We start from the raw sequence: 11,469 nt of genomic DNA on the forward strand, positions 1-11,469 counted from the left end.
GGGGGGCAAGAAACTAAAGATGGATGTAGAAATGCACCAAATGCTGAACCTGGTTTGTATATTATTTTCAATAATAACATATATGGAATACATAAATAAACATGACATTGTAAAAAGATATAATGTGAGGCAAAATACTTGTACACTGATCATCCACAACATTAAAATCATCTACTTAATGGCACTAAAACAGTAGCCCTTTCAGACAATTAACTGTACTTTTTTTGTTGATGTTGTTCTTTAGTCTTTAAACTTTTTGTCTAATAAAATTACAAAGATTATATTCACAGTCATGTACTCTTTTGATCATTTCATTCCCTAACAGTAGATATTTAATGTCTGATTTTCTCCACTCCATCTTATATAATAAAATAATACATGAGGAATAAACTATTCGAAAGACTTTATTGTAGCCCACTGCCAAAGTACAAAGGCAGACAATTATGTTGTTGCTTTTCTGTGTGTGCGCGTATGTGTATGTATGTGTTTGTACTGTTAGAATGAAGCAAAATGCTCAGTTTTACAGACATTGAGCTAAAATTTGGTGTGCTAGCAGCTCATACTACGTTGCACAAGATCTGTTTAAATCTTAGACATTGCCTTCTGTTAGCAAAGTATTTCATGAGCCACTGGAGGGACTTTAATGAAACTTTCAGAAATTAATCATTGGATGTACAACTACAAGTGATTAATTAGTCAACTTGAGTCAAGATGGCTGCAGCCAACTGACTTTAGAAAAAGCAAAAATGGCTATAACTAACAAATATTGTTTGGTTGGTTGGTTGAGAGCCCAAGAGTGAAGGCAGCAGGTGACAGGCAGGCAAAACAAGTGATTTCTTAAATGAGAACAAAACCAAGAAAATCAAAATCAAACACACCAAATTCCTTCAGTGACTTTAACATTTCAATGTATTCCTGTTTAAAAAAAAATCATTTCGAAAAGCTGAATTTCAGAGCACACATTAAGCGTGACTGACAGGTCTGTTCATGCAAACACTCGAAGTGTTACTTCATTAATCCAGCTCCACCACAACACACAAACTCACAGACGCACAGACTACTCGCTAAACTGTTCGGAGCTGTCTGCCTTTTCTTGTCGAGGCCTGATTGTTATCCCCAGAGACCGCGCTACCTGGTTGAAGGAGCCGGAGAGTCCAAAATAAAAACAGCTTAAATGGTGCAATATGAAGTAATAGCCTGTTCTGCTCCCTGTCATGGGAGCTCTCAATAAACTCACTTTTTTTTCTCTTCCTTCACAGCTGTACTTTCACACATTTAACCTGCATGAATGAACACACAGAAGCTGCTTTATCTGCGTGCCTCCTGTTATCGTAATGTAACTTACCCGTTTGTTTTTTTTGTTTTGTTTTGTTTAGTTCTTTTCCCCGTGTGCTTGTCTGTCAACGTGCTGTTACGGAAACCTTTAATTGTGTTTGCATTTTGCTCAGAAAACAGCAACACACAAACAAGGACAAGCTCAGATTTCAATAATATGCAGCGTCTATGTGTTCATACGTCAAAATAAGCGCAGCCTTTGCTCATTTTTGCTGTTTTCTTTCATTTTGTTGCTTTCCGTCTTGTGTCGGTGAGCGGATAAATAAAGCAAAGATCCTAAACTGACTCCTGATTGAGCAGACTTCGCTTTTGTCATTTCATCTTGCCTATTCTCCAGGGGCTACTCTGCTTAACAAGACGGCAAAGATATTTCCATCCCTCTGACAAACAAGAAATAGATTTGCCATTTTGGGATTTATTGCAAGTCTCTAGAGCTGATAAAATAATAACAACCTGTCTGTGCTTCCTTAAAGGACTGCTGAGGCTTTTAGTGTGAGATTGTTGCCTTCCTGTGGTGCGATCCTCACAGCGACTCCTTTGTGAGCTTAATTTACCACAGAGCCATGCAGAAATGATTAACCACGACATTCCGTTGACAGGAACATGTGTCATGTGTGAATAACAGCTGACACATGGTAGAAGTTACTTCTCAAACCTAAATCGAGGACCTCTAAAGAGGCCGAAGCAACACAAAGCCCTGAGATGTCAGCCACAGCAGAACTTTTTAAACGAACTGTGACTTCTGACCAAAGCTGCTGCTGTGAACTCTCTCTGGTGGGAAAATGGGAAAACACTAGTTAAGCTGCTTCAACGCTGTTTGTGTGCAGCGCGATGCTATCTGATTTTGATACTGTGGCGGAGCTGCTGCAGACAAGAGGCCTCTTAGCAGAAGAAAATGTCAACTGCTTCCAAAACAATCATTTACTGGCACAGGGAGGGGGGGACAACAAATACAGCTTATCAGGGAAGTCCACCAGCAGAGGCCATCCGAGCCGCTGACCAGCCAATTTCTGCTTTCCTCTCTCCTCACTTATCATGTGGGGTTTTTTTTTTAAAGGTGGGAAATGTTACTGTCAATTTGGCCTTGACTGCTCTATAATGTTGCATGGAATGTCAGAAGAAGGAGTTTAGCTGTTGGTTTAGAGAAAAATCCAGATTTTTCTGTCAATCTTTCACTTCACATAAATCCGTGCCTGTCTGCCTGATGCAGCATTGAATTACGCTTACTGACAAAAATAAAACGCTAATCACCCAGATGGAGAGGTGGAAATCAAATAAAACCAAACATGCTGAAAGGACTGTATGACTATGAATACAATATCAGATCCAAAGGATACCACAGCTGTCATCATGGGCACACTGTGGGCTCCATCTCTGTAGGGTGGCGCACCCTCTCGGGCCTGGATACAAGCTGAGAATTGGTGTTGAACGTTGTCGCACAGTCGCTGCATTCCCTCCTGCGGCAAGTCCTGCCATCAGTCCTAGCCTCCCATTTACAGAACCACTCCGACTGCAGTCTTCTCTCCTTCGGCGTTAAAGGCAGCCTGTGCAGGAGAGTGTGGGGCTGTTGTTAGGACACAGAGCAAGGTGACTGTAAAGAGTCCAGTACCTGTGTCCAGACAGCAGGTGCAGATGTCTGGGGGGTTCTGTAATGCTTGGCTTTTTCTGTCTGGGGCATGTGAATTATGCCATGAGCGTGTGCAGGTGTTTCCAAATGCAGGCCCCTCTGATATCTGTACCCTCCACAAGTCAGACCACACAGGGACATACTGTATATTAAACATCTATATAACTGCAGAGATGCATGTTCTGTTTCCAGTACTGTATTCAATACATTTCCATATTTCAAGCAATGCAGTCATAATGAGAGAAACCCTGAAGTTAAATGAAAGGAGCGGAATCTTTCAGTTTCCTTTTTTGCTTTAAGGCACTCTGTTCCAGCTTCTGTGGATTACTGTATTTGCCTGTGTCGCCAAATTATGCAGGAAAAGAGTAAGAGATGACACAAATCTGCTCAGAGGCAGATCCATCAAACAAACAGAGCCAATCTGGGTGTGTTTGCTGGTTTCTTTAAACCAGACCTGGACATTTGAATAGCTGCGCGATGCCTTCAAGGCTTCTCCGTCCCAACTGGAGGGAGATTATTGTGTGTTCACTGGCACAAACGTTTTAGCTCTCCTAACTGGCGTTGTGTGCGTCTGTCAACTTATTCATGCCACAAAGCCGGTTCTGACGACCGCCTCGCCTCCGAATAAGATGGCTGATGTCTTCATTAGCAGTGGTGTAGATTCTGCACTTCCCTTCATCCCTCCTCCTCCTCCTCCTCCTCCTCCTCCTCCTCCTACAAAGTCACCAGCAACGATGCTCCGCTGCGCCCATCAGCCTCGCTCTGCGTGTGAGGCGCCATCCCAACTGCTGAAGCACTAACTCATGTTGCTAATTAGCTGACAAATACGCCACAGTTCCACTGAGGGGCTGGCAATTTTACAACACTAATATTTGTATAGACTTGGGCAACCGCTAACAAATGCGTAAATATACAGTCCAATATAACACATATGCTCGGATGCATTCATGAAGATGCATTCATTAACAATAAGGAGGCCTGTTTTTGATATTCAATCTGTTTGTCATCTGAGCAGGAGAATCTACAACCACCCCTTTCAAAATTACCCTCTGGCTACCATGGTAACCAGATCCTTGAGAATGTTAAAGTAAATGTAGGGAGAAAGTACTATATATTTCATGTGTATGAACCAAATATGGCTGATATTTGTCTCATTAGTGCCTGTGTGCACTTGTTCTTTTGTCTGCGTGTTATCAAAATTTCTCATGAACCACTGGATGGTTTTTAATGAAACTCTGAGTAAGTAATCACTGGATGTACATCTGCAGCTGATTAACTTTTCTAGACAACCCGGTTAAAGATAGCCACCACAGCTCATCAGCCTTAGCAAATACAGAACTGCTGATAGCCCAGTCAGTTTCACAGGCATTGAGCCAAAATTTGGTGTGTCAGTGGCTGAGAGCCGTCCCTAAAACATACTCTGAGCGCTAACAGATCATGGGAGACCTTTGTTTAAAACGTAGGCATTTACTGTTGGAGTCAGCTTAGTCTGTCTGTTAGCAAAATATCTCAAGAACAATGGGACAAATGGTAATACAACTCTCAGAAAGTAATCATTAAATGTGCATCTACAACTGAAGAAATTTTGAAATCAGCATCAATCAAGATGGCTGCCACAGATAATCAACCGTAGCAAACACAAAAATAGCTGTAACTGGGTCAGTTTTACAGATACTGAACTAAGATTTGGTGTGGTAGTAGCTGACACTTATTCCCATCACATAATATTATGCACTTACAGATCACATAAGCTCTTTGTTTAAAACTTTGACCTGCAAGATGGGCGAGTGATATGCATTCCTTCAAAAAGTGCTAGTTTCATTGTTATTAATTTTATGATGCTTGCTGGTACATAACTGTGTGAAAATAGGATGTTTAGATCTCACAAGGGTACAAAAATGCAGTTTTTCTTTCTTTTTTATTCTCACCTATGGATTTTCTTTTTACATATTTATTTATATATTTGAGCAGCTGGTGTGTGTGACAGCAGCAGGCAGACTTGTCACATTATGACAACTTTACAGACTGACACATTAGGCCTTCAGGGAAGAACCATGTAACCAGTCAGCATCTAAGTATTTCTTTTTTTTTTCTTTCAAATTTGAAGCACAGCCAAACTAAAAGTCATTATAGTCATTATAAAGCTAATGAAAAACAGCTTATTTTTTTCTCCTTTTATTCATCGTCAGCCTGTCTCTGCTTAATTGCACCCAAAACAGATGTGGCCATTAAAGACTCAGCTCCTTTAGTTACATGATTTTTTTTTGTGTGTCTGCCTCTTTAAGTTAGAGTTGTAAAAAAAACACTATTTATTCTATTTGTTGTATTGAATCGAGAGCAGACTGAGTGGGAAGTCTATAAACTGTAATTATTTGCCATAAAGAACACTATAAATCAATCTTTCCTCTATTTATTTTTTTTCCACTCAAAGGAAACACACATGCAGAGTAGAAAATTGCTGGTACAATGAAATTTTGAATCACTTTGAGCCTCCGGTTAGGCTGCAGCCTGGGTTTTAAGTGTATGTGGGTTTTTTTTGCAACAAACGGAAATTATAGTTAATGGAGTTATTGCCACAAGTGCAGCAGCTTGACAGTTTCTGTCATGTTTTTAGTGGCTTACTATGCTATTCAAATTCAGTCTGATGCAAAGAGATATTACTCTCAAACATACCTCTTTCAGTGGTGGGCTCAGGTTATCAATATTGCTTGTCGACCGATAAAAATACACACAAATACAAAAAGCAGCATCACCATGACAACCTTGAGTGCTGTTTTTACAATAGCCTTAGCCACAGCCACATCATTTGCTCCCTTTTCTAGTAAAAGCTGTGTTTATCTGTTCAGGAGGTTGAAAAGGGTCAACTTCCTGGCAGTTGACCTTGCTCATTACCATTTTTTTCCCTGTTACACTGTCAGAAATTGTGTCTTCTGGGTTCTTTTTTTTCCCAGAAAAAACCCCTCAGAATTTATAATACATCCACTTCAAAAATTCTGAGGACAAAACAGGAACAAAAACCATCCTTGAAAGATTATGACAACAGTTTAATTTATTTATTTCCACCCCATACCTTATAAAATGAGACTAGATTGTTTTTTTAATATAATAAGACCAGCACACAACTGTGTGGATGCTTTATTTTGGTTGATTTTGTTTCATTTGTCTATTATTATGTTTATTTGCTGTGTGTGTGTGTGTGTTTTAGCTGTGACCCACGCAGGAGTAAAAGAGAGTGACCGTTGGCATTTTGCTTTTCTCAGCCTGACATTGTGTAACCACTGCATCAGCCTCTGGCCACAGGATGTCTTGAGAAAGAACTAACGGTATTGGTTACACAGTCATGTGTGTATAAATGAACAGGCAACCCATCTTTGAATTATCCTCATCAGAGATTTGCTAAAGAAAAACAATCACAACTGAATTTAATCTGTCGTAAAAGTAATCTCAGTTCTATAAAAAGTGAGAACATGTTTGTATTGTGTGAATAATTTAAAGTCAAACCACAAGTCTCAAGAAAGCTAAAAAAAACAACCTTTATCACCCACTTCTTTTTTGTTTATCTTTGCTAATACCATATGTTCTTTCATCTCATATTCATCCAGCATCTATAGCTTCAGTTCAGGATGTCCCTGCATTTTTAAAACACCATCTTGATTGTGCCGTGGGCAATCTGCTCGTTTCCAAGCTTGACTGACTGATTGTAATTCCTAGTCTATGTCACTGACATGCGGCAGGTAATTTACCATTCAAAGAGGCATCAAAAACTTCAATTGGAACTGATTTTTAAACTTCACAGAATCAATTTGCTTGTGAAAGCTCCAAAACGGCCTAAAAGCTGTGAAGACTATGGTAATTTCACAACTAAACCTGATCAGTTCTAATCAACAAGGCATGCGAAAAGTGATTATTGTTTAATTCATTGACAGTTTCACTTCCTTATTTGCACAAATGAACCAAAACAAATGCTATTTGTCTGCAAATAAAGCGAAGTCGAAATCTGCTTTGTGGATCAAACTAAATGTTTGAATTGGAGCTGAATTGAGCCAAAGTGAAAATGAAGAACTGCATTAAACACTTTAATAAGATAAATATTTTCCCAGCTTTCAGTAATCTGTTTACAGCAGAGATAGTCAGATCCGAACACAGCAAACATGAAAGGCTTACAGCCAGCAAATCTCGAGCAGTGGATAGTCCCACAGCACGCTTGTCATGCTTAGCCCCGCTACTCCGGGTGAAAACATGCCAGTTTAAACGAACATGTGGATTTAAATCCCTGTTTGCAATCACTTAACAGCAGATGCTGGCCTTTGGGGCTGAACAAAAGATTTTTACCATGATAATTATATGTCTTTTATAACCCTGTGTCTCCATTAGAGCCTGAGAAAACCACAGTGCTCTTTAAACAAGCGGCTGAAGGCTGTGATGCAGGTTTTACTGTAAGAGAACTTGCGCGCCTTTCATCCTGTGCCTCTCTCTGCCACAGCAGGCCCATTAGGCATCATGATGCAGTGTGCAGTAATTGGTATTTCTGTTGGTAAGCAGCTTCCTGCCAGAGCTGAGCACCACGCTGTGTTGGAGACTGATATCAGAGCAGCAAAGAACTCAGAACCGAGCCTTTACTCTGAGAGACACATCGCTCAGATAAAAAAAAAACAAAGAGAAAATCCCCCAACAAAATCCAATCATGCATTTTGTTGAGATTTGGTTGAGTTCGTGCTCCACGTGTTCCTACGTAAGCCTCTGTGTATGTCGATGAAACAAATATCCGTCTCCTGAACCAAACACAACTGAAGGGAATCTAATAAATTAGAATTATTTTAAATGCTGCGTGTCATCAAAATAGGCTGCTTGGTTTACGCAAATGGCAAGAGGGCGGTCGTCCCTTTGATGTGGTAATTCGGTGTTTTGGTTTCTGTGCGTCAGGAGCGTTTCGACTGTGAGAGGCGTTCCCAGCAGCTACTACTTCAAAATCAATTAAAACTCTTTTGCTAACCGTCCACCCTGGTTCAAAAGGAGCAAAGCTAATTCTCTCCCTGAGACGTATACGCTCAGTCATTTGAAGAATGTGGACCAAGAAGAGCGGAGACACGGGGTCCTGGGGGAGATCCAGAACGTGCAGGATTGAGATACTTTGGCTGCAAATTGAGCTTCGCTTCATATGTGCGGCATCCACCACATTTAGAGTGAGCATGTACTGTATGTGTGAAATATAGACCATTAGGATCAATGCAGACTCCTTTTTGTTTACTTTGTTTTCTTATTTTGTTGCTGCTGTAGCAGATATGCAGCAGAACTTACTAAGTTTTAAACATTTTTGAATTTACTTCAATTACTAAAATTCCACCAGTCCTAAAACTAAGAAAATAAAAGTCAGGTGTACATACAATGTTGAAAATACTATAGATGGTCCTTTATTTATAAAGGAAAATTAGGAAGCACTGCAATTTTCTTTGTGGCATGAATGATAGCATTATAATGGGAATTTTAACAGAGAAACTTAAAGTCAAATGTATTTAATCAAAAGCAGGAAAAGTCAGGTGCAATACAAGAGAACGGATCAATCAAAGGTTGTGTTAATTTTCAAAAGTAAACCATATCTATAGAAGAGGTTGAGCATGTGAAAGAGTCAAAGGGCTGCAGGAACAAATGTTTGAGGACAGATTAAACCCAAGTAGCATAAGAACAAATCTATTCAAGCAGCTTCAAACGCTGAATCCGATCTCTGACACATGGTGGTGGTGGCATCATGGTTTTCTCCAACTGAATACAGACAAATTGACATTGTCAACACAGCAATAAATTCTGAATTTTTTCTTGTAAATTTTTAAGTAAAATATCAGGACATCTGTCCATGAGCTAAGATTTGGATAAAAACAGGCCCTGTTAAAGAAGAAGACAACTAAAGGAGACGCAGGAGTTGACACAATGCTTTGGTCAATAATATACAACAGGATTACACAATGAAATGTTGTGTTTTGTGACAGACGAGGCGGGCACACCAGCAGCCACCCGATAAAACAGATAGTGGAGCTAAAACAAGATTGTTTATTCCTAAAACAAGCTAAACAAAAGTGGTGACAACTGAAAAACCACACGGGCAGAGCATGTGGGGAAACAACAAGAATCTGACGAGCAGCGACTGAAAACCAGGGACTGTGTCTACACTGAGGGGAGATAATATGAGCTCATGGCAGATGTGATGATTAGACAACAGGACCAGGTGTCAAAGGAGAGCAGAAAACAAGACTGAAACAAAGAGGGGACAGACTGAGGTACTACAGAAATACAAACCAAACCAAGATGATCACAACATCAAACAGGAAAAGATTACTAGAAATATACCACAAAAATAATCTTAATCTATAACGCTAAAGAGCTCATGCAAATAATTTTAGGCTGTGAGACATTTGATTTCACTCTTTTCTTCTCTTTTGTTGAAGAAGCTTCTGCAGATATTTGTCTGAATACAAATTTCACACAAAACAGATGTTTATTCACAAATACTTACATTTCCTTTTACTTGCAGTTTGTCCATGAACAGTTGGTAATGATACTTATTTTGGGTTTAATTTTCTCATGAGTCATGCTTTAAATTGGCTCAAATTATGAAAGATACAGCACCACTACAAACACTGAGTAATGTTACAACCAGCGACTGGTTAATAAACCAGTTTAGGTTTCTTAATTACATATCAGCGTCATAAATCCTGGACTTTATGAAGCTATCAAAGGGTGACATTTAAGAATATTACTTACTCCATATGGGCTAATTTTAAACAAAGCTGTTTTATTTGTTTAACTTGTCTGAACTTCTGTGAATGATGTATTTAATATAGATAAGAATATTGGAATTTCCATTCTTCAGCTGAAATGAAAATAATAAAAAGCAACAACATGAAGTTGAATTTTCTAGTTGTGTTTTTTTAAAAAAAAAAAAACATTACATAAGGTAAAGATTTTAAAGCTTTATTAACTCATATTTTTCTGAGGTTAAATAAGACTTTTGATGAAAAGCTGCAGTCAATGGACGAAGAAAAAAGATTTTTTCTGTTTTGAAGTGTAATAAATGCAGCGTTATGTAAAGTAAAAGATGGAAGGCATTTTTTTTCTGCTCTGATCTGAGAAAGTGGAATTACTTTTCCCTTGAAAATTTGAACACTAAATGAGATATTTTCAAATCTTGAGGGCCCAATACATGCTGACGGAGTAGTGTCTTTTAGACACACAAAGACACACTTTTAAGCACCGACGAGATTAAAGTTTTTACTGTAAATCCCTTTTAATGCTTTGAAATGGCCAATCCTGCTCAATAAAACAAATACTGAATGCTGTGGTAAGGTCGGATTTATTCATTTCTGAAAGTAATTCCTAAGTTAGGGACAGTTTATATGTATCGCCCTCATCTTAAAAGTGAAAAGACTCCTATGATAAATTTACTGTTTGATTTTTAACCAGGTTAAGCCTCACGGTTATCATCTTTCAACACCAGTTTTATGAATCTCTAAACTTCCTTTAGCAGGGCTTATTTCTGGCTTCATGCTGCTGGATGAGAAAGTCAGGACGTGCAGCATCTTGTATGTTGATTCACTAGATCCTCTGTTACACAAGAGCTGATAGGACAGAGGACTTAAACTCGAGACATGTCAGAAAGTTGAGAACAATCAACACATACAAGTGTGCGCCTTTATGTCTTACTATTTGCAAGTCTACAGATAGTTGTCTCGTGGTTTTCACTTCAATGAAGAGCATTTTTACAGCAACACTGTCAGTCACCGGGAACAAAGATCTAACATTGTTTACCTGTTTCCGGCAGTGGAGGGAGAAGAGGCTGAAATGCATAACAGGGAAAAATGTTTCAGTGTTTTGCATGGGAGTCATAGCACGAGATTGCGTCACAGACAGTGTTTGTTTTTTTGGTTTTTTGCCTCACAGCAGATGCACAGCATGTGTATCCTAAACTGTGTGTGCACACGTCTCTTTGTGTGTGTGTGTGTCCTCACGGATGAATACGTAATAGTGTTTGTGTATGAGAATGAAGAGCATGACTCAGTCGGAGGTAGGCAGGCGGCTCACGTTTCTGCTGCTTGGCAGGCAGCTCAGATAAGTCTGAAATGACCTGTTCATTCAGGGAGCCCCGGGCCTTACCTCTGCCAAACAAACGCGACCCACTCAGAGACCCTTATCTGCAAACTCTCAGCTCATATCAAACTTTGGATGGATGGATAAATAGGAACTGAGGTATCCTTGTACGTTCCATCTTAGATTTCACAGTCAGTAATCTTTTTATCTGTGCTGATACAAATACACACATTTATGAGAGGCCCTTGAGGATATAACCTACTCTTGCTTTTACATGTCATATCATACAAGGTCATCACCTATCAATTACCTTTTCACGCTGATGGACATTTGTACACAAGGTATGGGAAATTAAACAAACAATTACTCTATGTCCTCTAAGTTTATGTCAACATTATTTTACAAACCTTTACATTTTCAGTTTCACA

Source organism: Kryptolebias marmoratus, linkage group LG6 (assembly GCF_001649575.2).
Source record: "Kryptolebias marmoratus isolate JLee-2015 linkage group LG6, ASM164957v2, whole genome shotgun sequence".
Lineage (NCBI taxonomy): Eukaryota > Metazoa > Chordata > Actinopteri > Cyprinodontiformes > Rivulidae > Kryptolebias > Kryptolebias marmoratus.